This window comes from Mixophyes fleayi, chromosome 4 (genome assembly GCF_038048845.1).
Source record: "Mixophyes fleayi isolate aMixFle1 chromosome 4, aMixFle1.hap1, whole genome shotgun sequence".
Taxonomy (NCBI): Eukaryota; Metazoa; Chordata; class Amphibia; order Anura; family Limnodynastidae; genus Mixophyes; species Mixophyes fleayi.
Window position 1 is genome coordinate 122,465,215 of NC_134405.1, and position 20,638 is coordinate 122,485,852.

At 38.7% G+C, this 20,638-nt stretch overlaps 1 protein-coding gene across 2 annotated transcripts in view; it reads right to left on the reverse strand.

The window, feature by feature from the left end:
- Positions 1 to 20,638, reverse strand: part of OTUD7A (OTU deubiquitinase 7A) — a 164,416-nt gene that overhangs the window by 106,538 nt on the left and 37,240 nt on the right. For both annotated transcript variants that reach the window (XM_075208121.1, XM_075208122.1), the window contains exon 2: positions 8,622 to 8,729. The gene's annotated coding sequence lies outside the window, so the exon portion shown is untranslated. The remainder of the gene's footprint in view (positions 1 to 8,621; positions 8,730 to 20,638) is intronic.

The window sequence follows — 20,638 nt, forward strand, 5'->3', positions numbered from 1 at the left end:
AATTTGTCTGACTATTACCAAAGTAGAACTGGTTCACTTATATTTTCTGTGCAAGCCAGTTACAGTAATGAACATAAAATCTTTTTTATTTATCTTGTTTTTGGGGTAAATCATTTATACGGTAACTCTGGAAAAGAGTATTAATGGATATTACATTATTTATCCCACATGATTAAAACTTCCATGGCCCTTTGTTGTGATTAAGCCATAGTCCCATATATGTATTGTTGTGCTTGATAATCCATTAAAACACTTGTTATGATTTTGATCTACTCCAGACCTTTGATATTACATTTTTATTAAAAACACAAAATAAACACCTCCCCCAGCCGCCAAGGTCATTAAGATACTCTTCAAGCCGAGGGCCCTTACCCACTGACGTTTAAACACTATACCTGACTTGTATCTTTAGTGCAAAGCATGCACCCGTATGTGAAAATAAAACCCATTGTATTCTATGTGTCCATACCCATTTGGGATTTGGCTTTGCATCAGATATGAGCTCTTGAAGAGCTTTAACTATCCAGCTTCATTACCCACAAGGCTAATGGTGGGCCTTCTGTATTAGTGGTCTCCAGGCAAACACCCTTTTTTGTCCCTTTATTAAAACAGTTACACTCAACCAAAGTTCCCTTTACCTCCTGTCAAGGTCATAGCTGCACCACTGAATTTGAATTTAGATGACCTGTAATATTCTGTACCCTGGGCTACAGACTCTACTGCCCCATTTAAAATCTGTCAATACTAATCTTCAAATGTTTCTTTGGAGCACTACAATAACCAAATCAGAAAACCTATGTTAGAACTAGTTCCAACAGTGAGCCTACGATATGCCAGGTGCCGTGGGTGAACCATTAGTGGCAATATATTCCATGTGCACTGCCTGGTAAGAGTAGGCCAGCCTAAGATGTTTTACAATATGAAGCCCCCAATAGCAATAATATTCCTATTTTATGAAGAAGATCAATATTATTACTAACCCTTGGTTATATAATTGCAAATTTACTTTATGTGCAAATTAAATCTTTAAAACCAGCAGGAAGTAGGAAGTTAGAGAAGCTGTCAAAAACTGAAGAAAAAAAATAAAATAAGCAGCATTAACAACAAAAAACAAAAGTAAGGCTTTGGACTGAGTACCCATGATCTTTGGCATAAATCCTGAGAACCTGAACATACCTCCCAGCATTAAGATATTTTGAATCAGTACATTTGCGATAAGGTGGCATGTTCACACTACATGCCACATCCCCCTGGGTCTCCCCAGTACTATGGAAGTGTTGGACCACCATCAGCAGCTTATATCTCCCCTAAAAACACCCCTTAAATGCTCTGCACCACTGCCACTGGTACACATTGAAGGGGCAATCTTCCAACTGTCCATTTGGACAAAAGTCCTTGTGCAGACTCCGATATTGCGCTAATACATTGCCTTGATGACAGTGAAAAAAATGGCACTGTTCTGACTTTAATGTTCTTATGTGTAACACAATTGTTTGGCACTTTTGCTTTTCTTTTGTTTTAGGGAGTCTGTTTTTTGTTCCATTTTGTCTTTCTTTTCTACATTCCTTGGCTTATACTGATTGCATGTAATATTGCCTCTCTGAACAGATTTTGGATTGGTATCTGGGCAAGCCGTGCATGTAAGAGCTCTGTCCAGTTCAACCAGTAACGGGAGGCTGTAGACTCTGATATTTTGAATCTAAATGCTAGATCCTGAAACAATAAATCTAAGTACAGCCTGGTGAGAACGAGGAGGAACTGGTCTTCTAAACTTAGGGCACTTTGAGGTCTCACCTCTGTTTTGTTACGAATTCTGCCAGTGCATAGTTTTTTAATCTGCAGTAACAAAGCCAAGGAAGTCGGAGAGATGTTCATAGCTGTCAAAACCAGTTTAAAAGCGCACTGTTGTTTTTTATGCTGTTCATACAGAATCCGGTATCATCCCTGTTCTGTTCTTGACAGACTCCTCAAATCAGGACAGATAAGATTTATGCTTAAGTTGTACTTTCCGAGTCTCAGGGTCAGATCGTGAGAGTTCCCAGGTATGAATCTATGATTTAGCGGTATATTTACTAAACTGAAGGAGGTGTTGCCTATAGCAACCAGATTCTAGATTTCATTTATTTAGTGCATTCTACAAAATGACAGCTAGAATCTGATCGGTTTCTAGAGGCAACATCTGCACTTTTTCAAGCCGCAGTTTAGTAAATATACCCCTTAGTGTGTTAGAACGTCTGTAAAATACATTTTCTAAGGTGGATATCAATGTCACTTATTTTCACACTTTGGCAATTCTTAAAGAGCAAGTACAACCAGATCATACACTAGATGCAGAGCCGTAACTAGGCAGGTGCGGGCGGTGCCGTCGCCCAGGGCGCAAGCCCAAGGGGGCGCATTAGCCGCCCGCTACCTGCCTCTGTGCCCAGGCTCAATCACTGCACACAGCGCTCTTACATCCATCTGCCTCTGCCTGCCTGACGAGAAACAACCTATTCCCGGCATCGGACGCTGTAGCTGCGGCCGAGCGGCTTCCTGCTTTGGCATTTGGAACGCAAGTTTGCATTCCAAATTCCGAACTTCCTGTCAGTGGAACGCACATGCGTTCCATTGACAGGAAGTTTGGCATTTGGAACACAAACTTGTGTTCCAAATGCCAAAGCAGGAAGCCGCTCAGCCGCAGCTACATCGCTGATCACCGCTGATGACCACTGCTAGAGAAAAGTAATTTTTACAACAAACTGCTCTTATAAGAGCATAATTCTCAATTCTGTTCCAGGCTATTTAAGCCTGCTCTCCCCAGTTCCATTCTCACTCATCCCTTCCACCTACCTCCTCCATACCCAAACTCCTATTTCAGCCCACTTATACACCACTTCCACCCATCTCTACTCCCACTGATCTCACCAGCACCTTATTTTACTTAATCTCTCTCTATTTCTCAACTATAAATGTTATTTTAATTTCTATTTTATAATACACATATTTGCAAATTTATGATAATCCAAATGCATCAGAAATATAGATAGAGTTATAGATCTCTCTCATATATATATATATATATATATATATATATATATATATATATATATATATATATATATATATATAATTAATATATATATCCATGCATCCGGCTTATCATGTATTTGCAAATATGTGTAACAGAATTTTTTCAGTAGCCACACCCCCATATTAGGTTGGCCACACCCACTTGGCAAATGTCACGCCCACTTAGATGGGGGGCGCCGGTGTCCTGTCTCGCCCAGGGCACTAAAGTGTCTAGTTACGGCACTGACTAGATGCATATAAAATGCTGGGACAATCCACAGGTTACTGTCAGGTTACTAAACAGGACCATATGTAAGTTACGACAGGATAACTGCGGTGAAGAGGAGCCTGGATGCTGCGGGAGACAGGAGCAGGGAAGGCAACTACTGTTGAGATCATTATTATGTTTGTTCAACCTACAAAATAGCTGCCTCCACTGTGAGCAAGCAACACTTTAACCCGTCATGACAAGGGAGCATTCATTTTAGCTCAATTTGTATAGTAGGCTTGATGGTTCTTTGGGCCTAAAGATCCCGAATAATCTGTTATGCAACCCCAAAGGAACACAACAGAAAGCCATCTGCTCTAGCCAAATTTTACTCCACGGCAAAGCATTTTTACAAATGTATTTTTTATTACCTTACATTACTGCATTTACTGTGCTACTAAAAGAAAAATCCAATTGATGCTCGTTTAAGTGCCACGTTTACCCATTAAGCTTCAGTATGGAAGGGTTAATGCAATAGATGAGGAGTTTACCGGAAAGCAGATTAAAAGAGTTCATTTCTCAAGGGAGACTTTGGCAGCCTCAAGTTTAATGCAAGAGGGCACAGTAATGCATATTAAATCCAGAAAATTTGCAATATGTACATTGTATTGCCAGGCCACATATAGAGCAGGGGAAGCACTGACAGACTTTAATGGACAGTTCATTTTTCGAAATAATGCTAACCAAACAGATTAAAAGTAAACTTGCCAACCATAGCAGAAACAAAATAAAAGGTTATATGAGGAAGTAGTTGGTGAAGAAATGCACTGAATTTATTATTCATTTATTTATTATGAATAAATTGCTCCATCGGAAGGCAGCTTAATAATACAATATGCAATTAAACTGGGGGTTGGAGTATGCATTCTGCCTAGAACCCATTCATATATTAGCAATTATGTATATGGTTCCAATTCTCGGGCTACTGCGCAATTTATAACGGGCATACTAACCTATTGTTTAACAAATCCTTTGTCCATATATATATATATATATATATATATATATATATATATATATATATATATATTACACAGGACAGGTCAACCTTTGTGTATTTCTTTTTGTGTGTTACATCTGCTTATTCTATGAATAATCATTTACTAACTATACTCTCAAGCAGAGTGCCTTTAGTACTTACCTTTCTGCAAATTCTCCCATCTTTGGGTGACAAGACGTATGCAGTGCTCCGTCCACCCCTGCCTCCCACAGGCAAGGCACAAATCCAACATCATTGGATTTCAAAGAAGTAGCAGAAATATCTTTCTATGCTACTCAGTTGAAACCGCTAAAGTTGGCCGGGGTTAATGCAATAGATGAGGTGTTTACTGGAGCCAGACAGATAAATGCATGTACTCTGCCCTTAGAGATGGACAGTCTGCAGGAAGTGCAAGAGCTAGACACACTGCTAAACAGTGTATAAAGCATATGATAACGAACAGTATAGGGGTTACATTTGGTAAATGACCGTTTCAGTCTATTTTGCACATTTAACCACTAATAAAAGTCCAAAAGACTTATATTTTACTCTATATCTCCAAACATTTGGTTAGGCGGCATTGGAACAGGGACGTGGCCACGTCACGATGGGGGTGTTGTCACATCCCAAATCACTTTTGAAGTGCTAGGCTGCCCTGTTCTCTCCTCCCCTCCAAACACCTTCATTATACACCACTGTGCAAGGCACACATTCACCACTACTCTGTCATGCAGAGCAGCAGTGAACAGAAACTTTTCCACCAACGGAACCAGGCTATTCTGATCATCCCGATCAGAATGTCCTGGGCTCTGTCCCCCAAAATCCCGGTGGGGGACAGAGCTCTCAGATCGGGACTATCCTGCCTAAATCGGGATGGTTGTGAAGTATGTTACCCTCTGACTAACATTGCCGTGTGACTCGATCATAGAAACCACTAAAGCACTTTTAACCTTTGCAATCTGGCTGGACCAATATGCAATATGTAGCACTTAACCCAATGTGTCAACCTTCCATTATCCTATAGACCAGTGTTGGCTAACCTGTGACACTCTAGGTGTTTGTGAAACTACAAGTCCCAGCATGCTTTGCCAATATATAGCAGCTTATTGCTGGAAGGGTATGCTGGGATTTGTAGTTTCACAAACACCTGGAGTGTCACAAGTTAGCCAGCACTGCTATAGACTGTAAGATTGAAAACAGGACCCTCTTAAAACAATACTGGGTAATACAGACATAGAGTTATTACTGTGTTTGTTCCCAATAGTAAAGCCATACTTGCCCCCTCTCCCGCAAATGTCCAGGAGACTTCTGGACTACCGAAAGCACAGGCCATTCTCCTGCATACTTCCTAGTGATTCGTAGTGAATTGCAACATTTTAGGCCCTAGCAACGGCAGCAAAATTATGTGTCATTGCATCGTGAGGATGGGACCAAAATGACATATCTTGCCCCCTCCTCTGTCCTCACACTTCACCTCCTAGAAAGAGAGGGTAGCAAGTTGGTAAGTATGAGTTAAGCGCTAAGGAATATGCTGGTATTATATCAAAAATATTACCTGGTTTCACTGGTTAGATTTTAAGGACTCAACAGAAGTTACCTCTCGCCTCCCACAATTTGAGTTATTTATACCCCTTTAATGGTTTGAGATGTTCGTTTAACTGCTGACAATGTTCTACGCATCCCTTTCCTTATTGCTCTCTTCTCGTTCCCAACTTATTACCTGACTGGCCCATATATGATATAGAAAATTCCTCTAGGTGGTATGGTTATTATTTTACACTTTCTCTTCATGTGCCCTTCCACTGCGGCTAAATTAGGCTTAACTCTTCCCCTTCCCAGCCTTTCCTCTTGTTTTCCCTCCCTGTTTGTCTTCCTGATCCCTTCCTGTTCAATTTTCTACCTAGTTAATATAAGAAATGTCAGAAAATGAGTTAATATTGTTTTGCATTCATGCTGCCTAAATACCAACTGTATTTTATGAAATCATTTTATTACTGTATGCCATATTTTGCTGTGACAACCAATTTTATAAAAAAAATAAAATAAATGTTGATAATGATATTTTAAGGAGATGAAATCAGACTGAAGTTGTCATCATTTTCTCTTACATTGTAAAGGGCCACTGCTTTTGTCTCTGTTCCATAACTTCTTTATCCTTTCCCAAAACCCTCCTGTCAGTCTTAGCAGGTGTGATGATTACACATTATGTCAGGGAAGTCGCTTCAGAGCAGGTAATAGATTGGACATTATCGTAGGTGTAGTATAATGTCTAAGGCATGGACAAGTCCCAAAGCTCATTTCCCAGCACTAGGCAAAATTAAGCATAAATGAAATATGAAATATGTAAGAAAGCCTTTAGTTCAACATGAGCTGTGTACTTATTTGCAAACCAAAAACTGCTTGGATTTAGCAGTAACCCAACCTGAGTGCAACACCACAAAGGTGTTACAAGAAGTAAATGTGGGAAACTGTTTGCGATTGGTTGCCAGAAAAAGTCAGGGCTAACAACTCCCTGCTCTCATCATTGAGGGGTGGAGAGCTCTAGGGGGCAGACATGCAGTCTTCTTCTCTGACTCCTCTATGGTAAACCAAAAACAAAGAAAGAAAATAAGTTTTTATTTGAAATTAATTAAAGAGGTTTTGGGATTGCTTAATTAAAGTTTATTTTAAAATGTGTCTGTGTTTGTTTATTTTAACTATATTGGTGTGGGGATCCGAGTCTATTATGTTGCTTGTGTCAGGTGCATCTAAACATACCACACAGGGTACTATCTGGGTGGAGATTTGTGTGGGGTTTATTGTGTAAAAACTGCTATATGACAACTTATATATAAAAGAGAAGAACACATAGTGAAAATTGCAATTCAGAAGAAGACGAATGGCACTGTGTAATTGGTTAGCAATGAAAAACAGGGACATTCCCCAAGTACAAAAATTTCCTGTGACAAATCTTGGAAACCTGCGACAGTCTCAAGAAACTAAGGACAAGGGGAAAACATGTCAGTATTTACTAAACTACCCTAGGTGTAACGTTCAGTGAGCGGTAATACATTTGTTACTTAGTAGACGCCATCATTAGATATTCCTTCATCAAACAAAACATCTGTTCGTGAACAGCCCCCAGGCGAGTTTGCTTTGCTCCTCTGAATGAACAGCATTTGTGCAGCATACATAATGGTAAGTAACATTTTCTAGCAAGCATCAACACCAGGATTTGTAACAGCCAATGTAAAATACATCCAAAATGCCAATATCCCTACCGTAACCCAATTTTGTGTGACGTCTACATAATGCCAGTATCTGAAGTGCATAATTGGTTTAGTGCTACTAGGTTTTAAGCTGCAGCCAATGCTGAAAAACACAAAAGCAAATCACACTTAAGTTAGTAGTGTGGTGCAAGCCACTGTCTCCAGACCTCTGCACAAAACGTGACAACAATCACGTGCACTTAGTCACTATAAAATGTTCACAATGTATGCATGCTTTACTACTGCTCTATGATGTAATGTGGTTAATTGCTATGTGATCCTTGATCACTGGTGCTAACAATGCCTTGGTCAGGATTAGCATAGTGCCATATGGGATAGAAATCCTTTGTCAATATATGTATATGATGCCATGAGAAAATGGTAAGAGTAAGGGAAAAGGATGATATTTTTATGGGTTGGGAGGCGAAAGGGACTTCAAGCACTGTTAAAAACCTGGCACCAGTTTACAAAAGTGTCAATCAAAATGAATAGGTAAATGTTTATAGAGAGACCGTGTTCCGTGTCATATCTGAAATTCCCCTCCATTAGAGTGTTCATGGCCAAAGTGAATATTAAGTATACCACCCAAAAAGCCACTCCTGTATTTAATAATCATTCAAACATTTGAGTGAGCTATATTAAAGATGAAATTGTCTGGCTCTTTTAATCTTTATAGCTGCGTGCAAAAAAAATCACATGAGTTCCTATGCTAGCAATGCTATACTGGGGATGGGTTTGATACTAATATGATGGATTTTGCCTGCATTTCACACTGTTATGCTTATGAACAAGTCAGCAGTACACGATGTGCGGAGGAAATTTCTGACACATGCCTGCCTACACTGCATCATTTTTGTACCTATAGTATGCCTAAGTGAGACATTCCAGGATCTTGGAAGTGTTAATGAAATATTTATTTCAAGCAAACTAAATTGTGTTGAGATGAATGGAAGTTGTGTCTTGCCATCGCTGGTATAACATTCACAGTGAGCAGTATATAGCTTGCTCAGCAGACATTAAAGCTTACAGCAAAATACATTGAAGGGACTAAAAGCCTCTGCAAGGCAAGAGCACTTACATTTAGCTGCTTCTGTCCGTTAACTGCTTCCAGACATCTCGGCTGATTATACTCTTAGGAGAAGCAGGATTGACACCCATCCAACTTTTGTTTTGAAGACTGTCTGCCCTGCAAAATGAATGAAAACAAACAGAGGTGAGCCAGATGCTGCTTCTGTGGTAATGCACTGAATTACACATTCTCTTAGGACGTGTGAAAATGTAAAAATAGAACAGCAGCGCTCGCACCCAGAATTGAAAATAGCAGATGACTGCAAAGAGACCTGTATAAATTCATAAAATATACAACAAAGACATAAGTGGCTGAAGCGTGAATGGCCACTAAACTAATGAGGTATCAATAAACAATTACCGCTTAAATCGCCACATTATTAGATAACAAATTGCACTTAAGAAAGTATTATTGCACAACGAAAGCATGTATTATTATTACTACATTATGGCATCATGTACACCCTACAATGTATTATGAGGCTAATGGAAGTCACCAAGGAGATCCATGGCCATATACACAAGATCACCATTTTAACAAGACCACCAAGAACAAGGGTGAGGACGAGGGGTCCCGGGGGAGCAGATGTTTCATGTGATACTCATACCACGGGAACTACTTGATGAAAGGGGAGGACACCTCAGTGTCCATGGCCATATAAAGACACAAGGCTGCAGACTGAGGGATCTATTTATCAAAGAACCCAACTGCTGGTGATAATGGGACTCATTAATGTATGGCCCAACATAAGTGGTTACCGCCAGTGATAACATACCTGCATGGGGAAGCCTATGTTTAAAAAATGTATTTATTTTCAAAATGAAATATTTATAGACTATTATTTATTTAGTTGGCCATGTATGCGCGCAACTAGAGACTGCCCTGTGAAGTGGTAGGCCAACCACTACCAATCTGTGGCAGTATATTCTCCTGGTAAATGTAAAGCCATATATTGTGGTTATGAAGACTGCGCTGATGAATACTACAATGACAAATAGCAAACATAGAAAGAAGTTATATTAAATAGTAATAATTAGTAATAAATAGTATTTAACATATGAATGATTTCCTGATAAATGGCAGTGATTTATTATCACTGTGATATAATGGGTGCCAGTTTTCTTGCTGCAAATTTGGACTGATCTATTCATGGCCAACGCTGCTGAGCACTGCAGCTTAGGAAACTGATTATATGCTGAATGTGATGCAATGTTAGGTTAGTTGTTTTTCACAAACAAATGTTTTATGCCGAAATACAGTGTTTTAAAAGAAATCAACATACGGCACCATCTAAGAGCGGGACATCGGAAAAAAATAAGTTTTACCAATGAAATAAATTCCAATGTTTAACAAAGGCTAATAATTACATTACACACACACACATATATATACTATATATATATATATATATATATATATATATATATATATATATATATATATATATACACACACACACACACACACACACACACACACACATAATTATATATATATATATATACACATACACATACATCTATCAATGTTTTACTTTAGAACAGAGGTGTCCAAACTCAGTCCTCAAGGGCTACCAACAGTTCATGTTTTCAGGATTTCATTAATCATGCACAGGTGAGTTAATCTGATTGGCTGGGTCAGTAATTATCCCACCTGTGTCTACAGACAGAATCCATAATCATGAATATTTGGTAGACCTTGAGGACTGAGTTTGGACACCTCTGCTTTAGAAATAGGAGACAAAATAAAACACCATTCTAATATGCAGGGTATTATAGCTGCACTACCACCTACAATTACATTTTACAGGAATGGTAATAATAAAGTAAAGCATTTAAAATGAATAAAATTCACTTTTCTTCATCTCTAGGTTTTACCAGGTAATCTGCACAAAAAGGGCATGATTCATTAAGACATGTAAATGTTTATACGTGCTGTGTTTTGCATAAAATTGCTCTGCACATGCCCAGAAACAAACCATATTCCAGAGAACGCAGCAACGCCTAAATCATCTTCGATTGCAAAGGACCCTTACTACAACCCACGATTTCATGGCCAGAACGGCGAGGGGAGTGGGCGTATGCATGTGGGTAATGTGCAGTCATGGCCAAAAGTTTTGAGAATGACACAAGTATTGGTTTTCACAGAGTTTGCTGCTTCAGTGTTTTTACACCTTTTTGTCAGATGTTGCTATAGTATAGTGAAGTAAAATTACATTAAGTTTATGCAAAGAGTCAATATTTGCAGTGTTGACCCTTCTTGTTGAAGACCTCTGCAAGTCACACTGGCATGCAGCCAATCAACTTCTGGGCCACATACTGACTGCTGGTCGCCCATTCTTGCCTAATCAATGCTTGGAGTTTCTCAGAATTTGTGGGTTTTTGTATGTACACCCGTCTCTTGAGGATTGACCACAAGCTCATAACTCATGGGCAGCACAGTGACTAAGTGGTTAGCACTTCTGCCTCACAGCGCTGGGGCCATGAGTTCAATTCCCAACCATGGCCTTATCTGTGTGGAGTTTGTATGTTCTCCCCGTGTTTGCGTGGGTTTCCTCCGGGTGCTCAGGTTTCCTCCCACACTCCAAAAACATACTAGTAGGCTAATTGGCTGCTATCAAAATTGAACCTAGTCTCTCTCTCTCTCTCTCTGTGTATATTAGGGAATTTAGACTGTAAGCATCAATGGGGCTGATGTGAATGAGTTCTCTGTACAGCGCTGTGGAATCAGTGGCGCTATATAAATAAATGGTGATGATGATGATGCTGCTGCTGATGATGATGATGATGCTGCTGCTGATGATGATGATGATGATGATGATGATGCTCTCAATGGGATTAAGGTCTGGGGAGTTTCCTGGCCAGGGACCCAAAATGCTGATGTTTTGATCCCTGAGCCACTTAGATATCAGTTTTGCCTTATGGTAAGGTGCTCCATAGTGCTGGAAAAGGCATTGTTCGTCACCAAACTGTTCTTGGACGGTTGGGAGAAGCTGCTCTTGGAATATGTTTTGGTACCATTCTTTATGAATTGCTGTGTTTTTAGGCAAATTTGTGAGTGAGCCCACCCCCTTGGCTGAGAAGCAACCCACACACATGAATGGTCTCAGGATGCTTTACTGTTGACATGACACAGGACTGATGATAGCGCTCACCCTTCATTCTCCAGACAAGCGTTTTTCCAGATGTCTTTAACAATCTGAAAGGGGATTGATTAGAGAAAATGACTTCACCCCAGTCTTCAGCAGTCCAATCCCTGTACCTTTTGCTGAATATTAGTCTGTCCCTGATGTTTTTCCCGGAGAGAAGTGGCTTCTTTGCTGGCCTTCTTGACACTAGGCCATTCTCCAAAAGTCTTCGCTTCACTGTGCGAGCAGATGCACTCATACCTGCCTGCTGCCATTCCTGTGTAAGTCACTGATGGTGCAGATGAATCAACTTTAGGAGACGGTCCTGGCGCTTGCTGGACGTTCTTGGGCACCCTGAAGCCTTCTTCACAACTATTGAACCTCCTTGAAGTTCTTGATGATCCAATAAATGGTTGATTTAGGTGCAATCTTACTAACAGCAATATCCTTGCCTGTGAAGCCCTTTTTGTGTAAAGCAATGATGACTGCATGTGTTTCCTTGCAGGTAACCATGGTTAACAGAGGAAGAACAATGGTTTCAAGCACAACCCTCCTTTTATTCTAACTCAATCAGCATGACAGAGTGATCTCCAGCCTTGTCCTCATCAACACACTCACCTGTGTTAACAAGAGAATCAGTGACCTGATGTTAGCTGGTCCTTTTGTGGCATGGCTGAAATGAAGTAGAAATTTTGTTTTTCGGATAAAGTTCATTGTTATTGCAAAGAGGGATTTTGAAACTAAATGCAATTGATCCGATCACTCTTCATGACATTCTGGACTACATGCAAATTGTCATCATACAAACTGAGGCAGCAGATTTTGTGAAAAATAATATTTGTGTAATTCTCAAAACTTTTGAGAATGACACAAATGAACAAAAACTACATGACTGTACAGTAAGGGAGTGCCAAGCTTGAGTGCACACAGCAGCATTAGATTCAAGTTTTGGGTAACTCAAGTACGTGTTTTACTGTTGTATCACTTGCAACAGCTACAGATCTGGTGTAAGTGTTGATTACTAATGATGACGGCTGAGTATACAATCAGAAGCAACTGTAAAAATGCATTTTATGTACAATATACATTCATAACATCCTAATAAATGTATTTAATTGAATAATTTTTTTTTTAAATTGTATTATATTTTACCATTAATGACTATATTAATAACAGGTGACATTAATTGAATAGGTTTTTAATTCTGTGCGTTCTTCTGGTACTTTATATTCCACATATGTATTGGACACATCCTGCAGTGTATTGTCAGTTAGAGCAAAGAGTACCTAGACCCGTATTCATTAACAGACGTATCTTTATATCACCTCCTTGTTGAATACGAATGTACGTATCCTGATTTATGTGCGTTTTTTTAACAAAACGCACAATACGTTCGTTTTTCCATGCCTCAATGAATCAGACCCAAAATATATAACATAATATATTAGTCCCTGAAACAAGAAAAAACAACTACAACAATGAAGACATGTGTTGAAACTTAAATAACATTGTTATGGAACTTGGTACTTGGTACTTACACTAAAAAAAAAAAAAAAAAAGGCTAAATGTTATTTTAAGCAATCCTCTAACCACTTAAAAGAGTCACATATAATCTCACGTGCACGCACAGTTAAATTAAAGCCTTTATGCAGTTATGGGTTTCCTGCAAGTTGAGTCTTCCACTGAGAGAAAGGCCACAAATATGCTAGTTGAGACACGCGTTTCACTTTACAATGGTTCTGTCAATTATTCAAGTAAAAACAGTGGAAGGAGTGAGGAAGGAAGCACAACTTGTTATTCTACTTATTCATTCCTCCTCAAACTATTGGTATTCACTGTGTTAATTCCTATCCTTAGTTAATATCTGAAGAAGTACTGAAATCATATTTAATTAATCAATCTTGGCTATTGACCATTAACCAAAACTGACCCCTTACCAACCACCTCTATTACATATGGCATATAACAAAGGGTCTCTGTCTCCTCTAAACTACATGTCCTGCACAGTAAGACCGATGTTCTTTTTACAGGTGTGTCACAAAATTCACACAAAGCTGAACAAGTGTAATGCAGATAAAGGAGCACAATGTCCACAAACACAGCAAAATACCTACACTTTTTCCCCAAACACTATGACATAAGTATCTAAATGCAATTTGTATTGAGCGATGCAACAAATAACTGGCCAGAATTTTCTGGAGTGTTATGAGGGGCTGTCATCCATCTCTGTCTTCCTTTTTGATTTAAGTGAAACTGTTACCGCAATTGGTATTTGCTGTGTGGGTCACTCTCTCCTTTTGTAGGTCTTTGTTTACAGTAATATCTTCTAGTTACTTTCACTGTTGCCAATATACTCTATTTTTGTTTGGCTGCCATTAGCTACAGTATCTATAAAAAGGATTCACCCACCCTTGGCATTTTTCACACTCTAATTTCTTACATCACGGAATCGAAATGGATTTATCCTAGAATTCTTACAGTTGATTAACATAACAAAATGCATTTGGAGTAGAGTGGAACAGTGTACAATTAAAATGTAATAAATGATTTTAAAAAATATAGTCTGTGAGAGATCCCACACATGTGTTTTTGTCTTTGAGAGCCCGAGATAAGTGTTTTCGTGTCTTAAGTGCAAAAACCAAAAAAGTGCAAGGGTGCGGCAAAACCTAAAATACATAGAAGTGAAGGTGACATTACAAGACGTGAAATTAATAGTGAGGTGTGGGTACGGCCCCACCCTAATAGCTGGCATTTATAAAAATTCTCCCATCGAGCCAAAAGGCCAGGGCATAAGAAGGATGTGCATAGAGAAAGTGGTAAGAAGTGCAAAAGTGCTTAAAAATCACGTGTCAGTGCAGCAACTAGGGAGTCACTTCTTGTCCCAGGCTTTCAATACCACCTCCCAGTCCCCTGGGCAAAGGACCATTTGCAGCTTGTCTTGATAACGACAGATACTACACTTGATCTTAGTCTTAGTTATGAGGCCTAGAAGCTATTTTTTTTATTGAAGGGAAGCGGGAAGACAGGCTCTAAAGTTTTATCATCATCATTTATTTATTTATATAGTGCCACTAATTCCGCAGCACTGCACAGAGAACGCACTCACATCAGTCCCTGCCCTATTTGACAAATGTAGTTATTTGCAGGTCTCCACCCACTAGAGGTGTCATCATTCTATAGCTCTGTGGGATAATGATAGTTAAAAGCAAGCAGATTACCTTCTGTTTAAAGAAGGCTTTTTCTATCCTATATACCTCTTAACTTGCACGGGAATTGATCGGTGGAACATTATCAGCAATATGTAATATTTTCAATGCTGGCAGCAAACATTAATATGTTTGTATCTTATGCCTTATGTCAATATTCTACATCTGCTGTATGTCGTATAGTAAATGCATGCTTACTGCTCCTTCAGGTACATCTTTCATAGAATTGTTACTTATAAAGAAGAGTCACTATTTCCATAAAACCGTGACATGAAAGAAAGAAAAAAAAATAAGAAAAAGCAAAACTTCCTTCCTCCTACAAGTTGCTCTATATTTAAATACGCCAACCTCTTCTGGCAAGTTGTTTGTGCATCTGCATAGATAATGTGTAATGGAAAATAGATTTAAGTGCAAAGGACAAGGAATAGAATATATGCTTTATGAGGTACATTGTGTCTGCTAGACAAGCTGCGATGGCTAATGCATATTTGCCAACTATAATAACATTTAAAAATAATTTCCAAGGACACTTTGCTGCTCATCTGGTACATCTGATCACATCATGCCTGATACTATCTCAGAGAACTCGAACAACAATTCCCATCCAGTCGTGTATAAGGAAGTTAATTAGACTATAGGTTTTTTTGCAAAATAAATGCTGTCCTTCAATGAAGATTAACTTACAAATCACACATAAGACTAAATGATAAGAATCACATTCAACATGCAGTAGCAGAGGAATTTTACTGTGCAATTATTCGAATAGAAAAAGAAGGACATTTCCATTAACACACATTTCCAGGTACTAATATTTAACACCTAGGACTTTACCTGGTAAATTAGTGACTGTTGGCAACTTTGTGAAATTTATGTGCCATATTGGTAGAAAAGTTCATAGAATGTGCATAGAAACGTGTTTTAAGAAAACTCCGTAAGGAGTGTATTTATTAGGAGCCTACAGTGCCCTACTATGTTTCGGGTGGAGGGGTTGTCCTCTTCCTCAGGTGTTGAAAGGGCCCAAAACATAATGCGTAAGTAACTTCTCTATAGAAATCCCTTCAGGGATTCTGTCATTCTGTCATCTTATAATGTTCCTGAAAGAATAGCATTTCTCTGACTTTTTATGCTTGTGTTAGCAATGAAATGTCAACAAATATCATGCAGCTTTAACAACAGAGAAGGACTAAACACACAAACACTGAAGAACAATTTCAATAAAAATATAAATTAGAAGAATTAATTCCACAATCTCAGCCTTTGCTGATTAGCAGCTACTTCATTGACATCTCTTAAAGTGGTTGGAACTGTGTTGAAAGTAAAGAGGAAAGACATCACCACTCACCTTAGAGGCAGCCATATTGTGGCCTGAACCAATATTCATGGCAATGCCGCCAATCAGTTCACTAAGAACTTGTGACATTGCCGAGATATAAAGCACGTCCCTTGCAATGTTTCATGGCAATTTGGTCATTTAACATGGTAATTGTATGACATTTTTACCCAAATGATTACCATAGTACGTATTTTATAAAGGGTTTGTATGTCTGTTTGCAGTAGTATCTGCTATGACTTTATGTCTCATGCCTCGTAATTTTAGTAGTTTGTAGTAAAATTCATAGGCAGAGCATAGCTTCAGCTAATAAAATGGCTTTGTGAGTAGGCAACAGGTATAGTTAAAATAGGGAACCTTAGTCTTTAAGCAGAAAGTGACATTCACACATTGACAGAACAGGAAAACAGACTAAAGCATAAAGAGATAAAATATAATCACAAATATAATAGGATAAAAACAAATGCAGTAACAATATTTTTTTTTTATGAAACTGAACAATTACCAGAAACTTACTTCAATCCAGTTATCTAGCAATTGTGAACGGCCAAATATTTTCAACCCAGCCAATTGACTTTATCCACAATTTTCCCATTCCGACTAGATTGCTTAAAATTATTCACTAAGCCCAAAAGAATAATAATCATTTAAACATACCAAAAATTATCATATTAAATCAACAAGTCTGTACACGTATGGTCAGCTTAACAGGGCAACTAATTTACTTCACAAAAAGGTGACATGACATATGTTAATAGCCACAAGCAAATTATAAAGTGCAAGGAAACTGTACACAACATTTATATTAAGATGGTTGCAAATTATTGTTTATACTATTTCAGCATACACAATACAACAATAAAAACCACATACTTGTCAGTCAACCCTTTCATACTTCAGACTTATACACCAAATACAAGCAGCTGTCAGAGCTACTCAATGCAATATATAGCAAGGTTTTGCCACATGTCTTAATATCTATGGGTGGAGATATACTGCATGTTTTCTATCAATAAGTAATAAGGATTCCATTGGTTAAAATCAAACTATGTGTGTGGGATACTGTCATTTACAGACAGGCAACACATGTCAATTCACAGCCCCTTGTTTGTTAAAACGGCAACTGCGACTGCTTTTGCCCGCTGAGCATATGCAGCCTCACAAACCAAGGTGCAAATAAATTGTGGATCTGCTCAGATGCTTTCTTACATATATGTGGCATGTTTTGGTAACACAAAGTCAGGTCATAGCAAGGTAACTTCCATATTTAGATCCCCACTACATTAAATTTAGTTTTTCCTGTTTTCTTCAAATGTGTTACTCCATTTGACCTTCATTTAGATATTACTGGACTCAGGGCTGTCATACAATGAAAACATATTGAAGTTTTATTACATAGTGTAAAACTGAGATATAATCGTACTGTGCAATGTATCGCAATAGGAACAAATTGCTAGTATGCATTTTGTAATGGTGCCCATTGTCTTTCAAAACAATGGGCAGGAACTTCGTAGAACCTCAATAAGAACTATTCAATAAACACATGCATTCAACAGCAGTATTAGCATCACAATGTTTGTATGGTCGTCTTTGTTTTTTCTTAATTTTTACTCCTGTTAATGCAAATTCTGATTTAACTTGTAAACATGCACATGCAATCATGGGATAAACAACTGACACAAATGTTTTTTATGCTTCCAGCAGTAATATGATAAAAAGGAAGTTATTCATCATTCTTTTAGGGACTCACGTCAGCCATTATATAAAGTCCTTTTATAAAAACCTTTTAGAAAAACAAACGTTTTAATTAAGCAGTGAGACAGTTCAATGCCCAACTTTCCACAATCGCAGGATCTGTCATTAAAAGTACATAGAGATATTCTCGGTAATGAAGGTGAAGCATCACAGTCTGTTTACTTAGTACTTAAAATGATCAAATCAGAATACTGACAGCACTAAACATCGAAAGGTTCCGGTTTTTATCAATAAGCAGCTGGCATTACAGATACATGTTGTTTCATCTATTACAATATCATGTCCATTTCAATTACAGAAATTTTACTGTGGGAGACTAGAGGACAAATACTAATGACATTGTTTGTCCATTTGGAGCTATGCCACCAACCTGTTATTCTCTGTGGAGAAAAGAAAAGAAGACTCAATAGGCCAAATTCATTCAATGTTTTGCTTTGTGGTGTTTGCTTGGAGGCTGTCCCAGCTTACCTCCGGCCTTCCCAATATAGTACATACAGAATGCTTCCGATCTAACTCTCCCTTGGTTTGTCAGTCAACAATCACACCCAGAGAGAGGTCAATATATTTAGTTGAAATAATCCAACTCTCAGGTGCAAAATTGAGCTTTGATTCAAAGTATAATTTAGAATACAGCGTATGTTGCACCTATTAAAGTAGGCTGCATTTCCAAATATGTTTTTTTAACAGCAGGTGCTCTGAGTATCAGAACATATCTTTACCCCTGGTGATGATGACAGAAAAAAGAAAAGAAAAAAAGATCCCCCTTACAGAAAATGAGGGGGATAAAAAGCACGGGGTTCCCACGACAAAAACAGAAGCCAGCACCAGGCTATGCCAAGCTGGGATGGTTCCACATTCTCACTTGATGGTTTCACTATAACAGAGAGCCGCAGAGTGGGTTCTTTTCTGGGTCTGAAGGTACATCTGGTCCTGTACAACACAGATAGTGAGATTTATAACAGAGGGTCAAGGGGTATGCTACAGACAATTAAGGGAGGGAATATTGTTGGTAGTTTTGTCCTTCTCTAAAGAACAATATAGTCCAAAACGCATCAAATTTAGATTGTTTTATCCTTTTTTTCATCATTTATTTGCAAGATGTCAAAAAAAATCTGTAGTGGTACACAATGGGTAAGTATAGATTTTTGAAACATTTTGCCTAAGAAAACAGCCATGAATAAAGGATGTTATCAAAACATCCTCCAAGAGCAACTTCTCCCAACCATCCAATAACAGTTTGGTGACGAACAATGTCTTTTCCATCATGATGGAGCACCTTGCCATAAGGCAAAAGTGATAACTAAGTGGCTCGAGGATCAAAACATCGAAATTTTGGGCCCATAGCCAGGAAACTCCCCAGACCTTAATCCCATTGAGAACTTGTGGTCAATCCTCAAGAGGTGGGTGGACAAACAAAAACCCACAAATCCTGACAAACTCCAAGCATTGATTAGGCAAGAATGGGTGGCCATCAGTCAGTATGTGGCCCAGAATTTGATTGCCAGCATGCAGGGCGAACTGCAGAGGTCTTCAAAAAGAAGAGTCAACACTGCAAATAATGACTCTTAAACTTAATGTAGTTGTCAATAAAAGCCTTTGACACTTATGAAAAGCTTGTAATTTTATTTCAGTATACCATAGCAACATCTGACAAAAGGGTGTAAAAACACTGAAGCAGCTAACTTTGTGAAAACCAATAGTTGTGTCATTCTCAAAACTTTTGGCCATGACTGTACATAAGCTCCAAGATTTTTTTTTTGTGCTTGTGTTCTAATTGCGTACATGGTCATGTACCTGGATTTTGCAGAGAGCTGACACTCTGTCCGGCTTCCAACAGAAGCATTTCTAGCAATTGACTATGGAGGCTAAGGTGGAGAGCTTGCAGTGGCTAATCTAAAGAAGTTTCTAGGGGAATGATGGATCATTTTATTCATTCTTCTGTGGTGCCCAATACATGGTCAGCCTATTGTAAGGTGGGTGGCCCAGGCCTCCATTGAAAGAAGGAAGGCCTAATGGCAAACCACTTTTCTATTCACAAAGCGGTAATGAGATTCCGACAGGGTCAACAGAAAGTGGTTTACAGATGGCCAATTTTATTTGGTCTGCACTAGATCGTGGTAAGATGAGGTCTGAAGTTCTGGTCAGCCTTATCCTGGACATTCTATATGAGTTTAGTATCCGTAAACTAAGTGTGGTGGGACGTGCTGTAAAGTGATTACTAATTTTATATATGGCTACTGAAGCCCAGGACTGATGTTCTCAGCAAATTAAAAGGAATTGATTTGAAAGGTATATTGGACATTTGTCGACAGACAGTCAACACCAAAGGGGCCTCTGTTGAGCCATGCAGACAAGGTACTAACTGGAGTTCAGTTGTCTGTTAAAAGCGTGTGGAACAGATTGGGATAAAGCCAAGGGAATTTGGTAAACACTCACTTTGCGTAGAAGCAAAAGCTGAGGCCCCAAGGTTGGGTTTGGACAATGATACAGCATTGTAAGATTGGGTAGTGGTAGTCGGCATCTTCCCCATTTTACACGCAGCCATATAGTCTGGGGGTAGGTTGTGTTGTTGTTCCCTATGCAGATCTGATTGTTCCCATGATTTGCA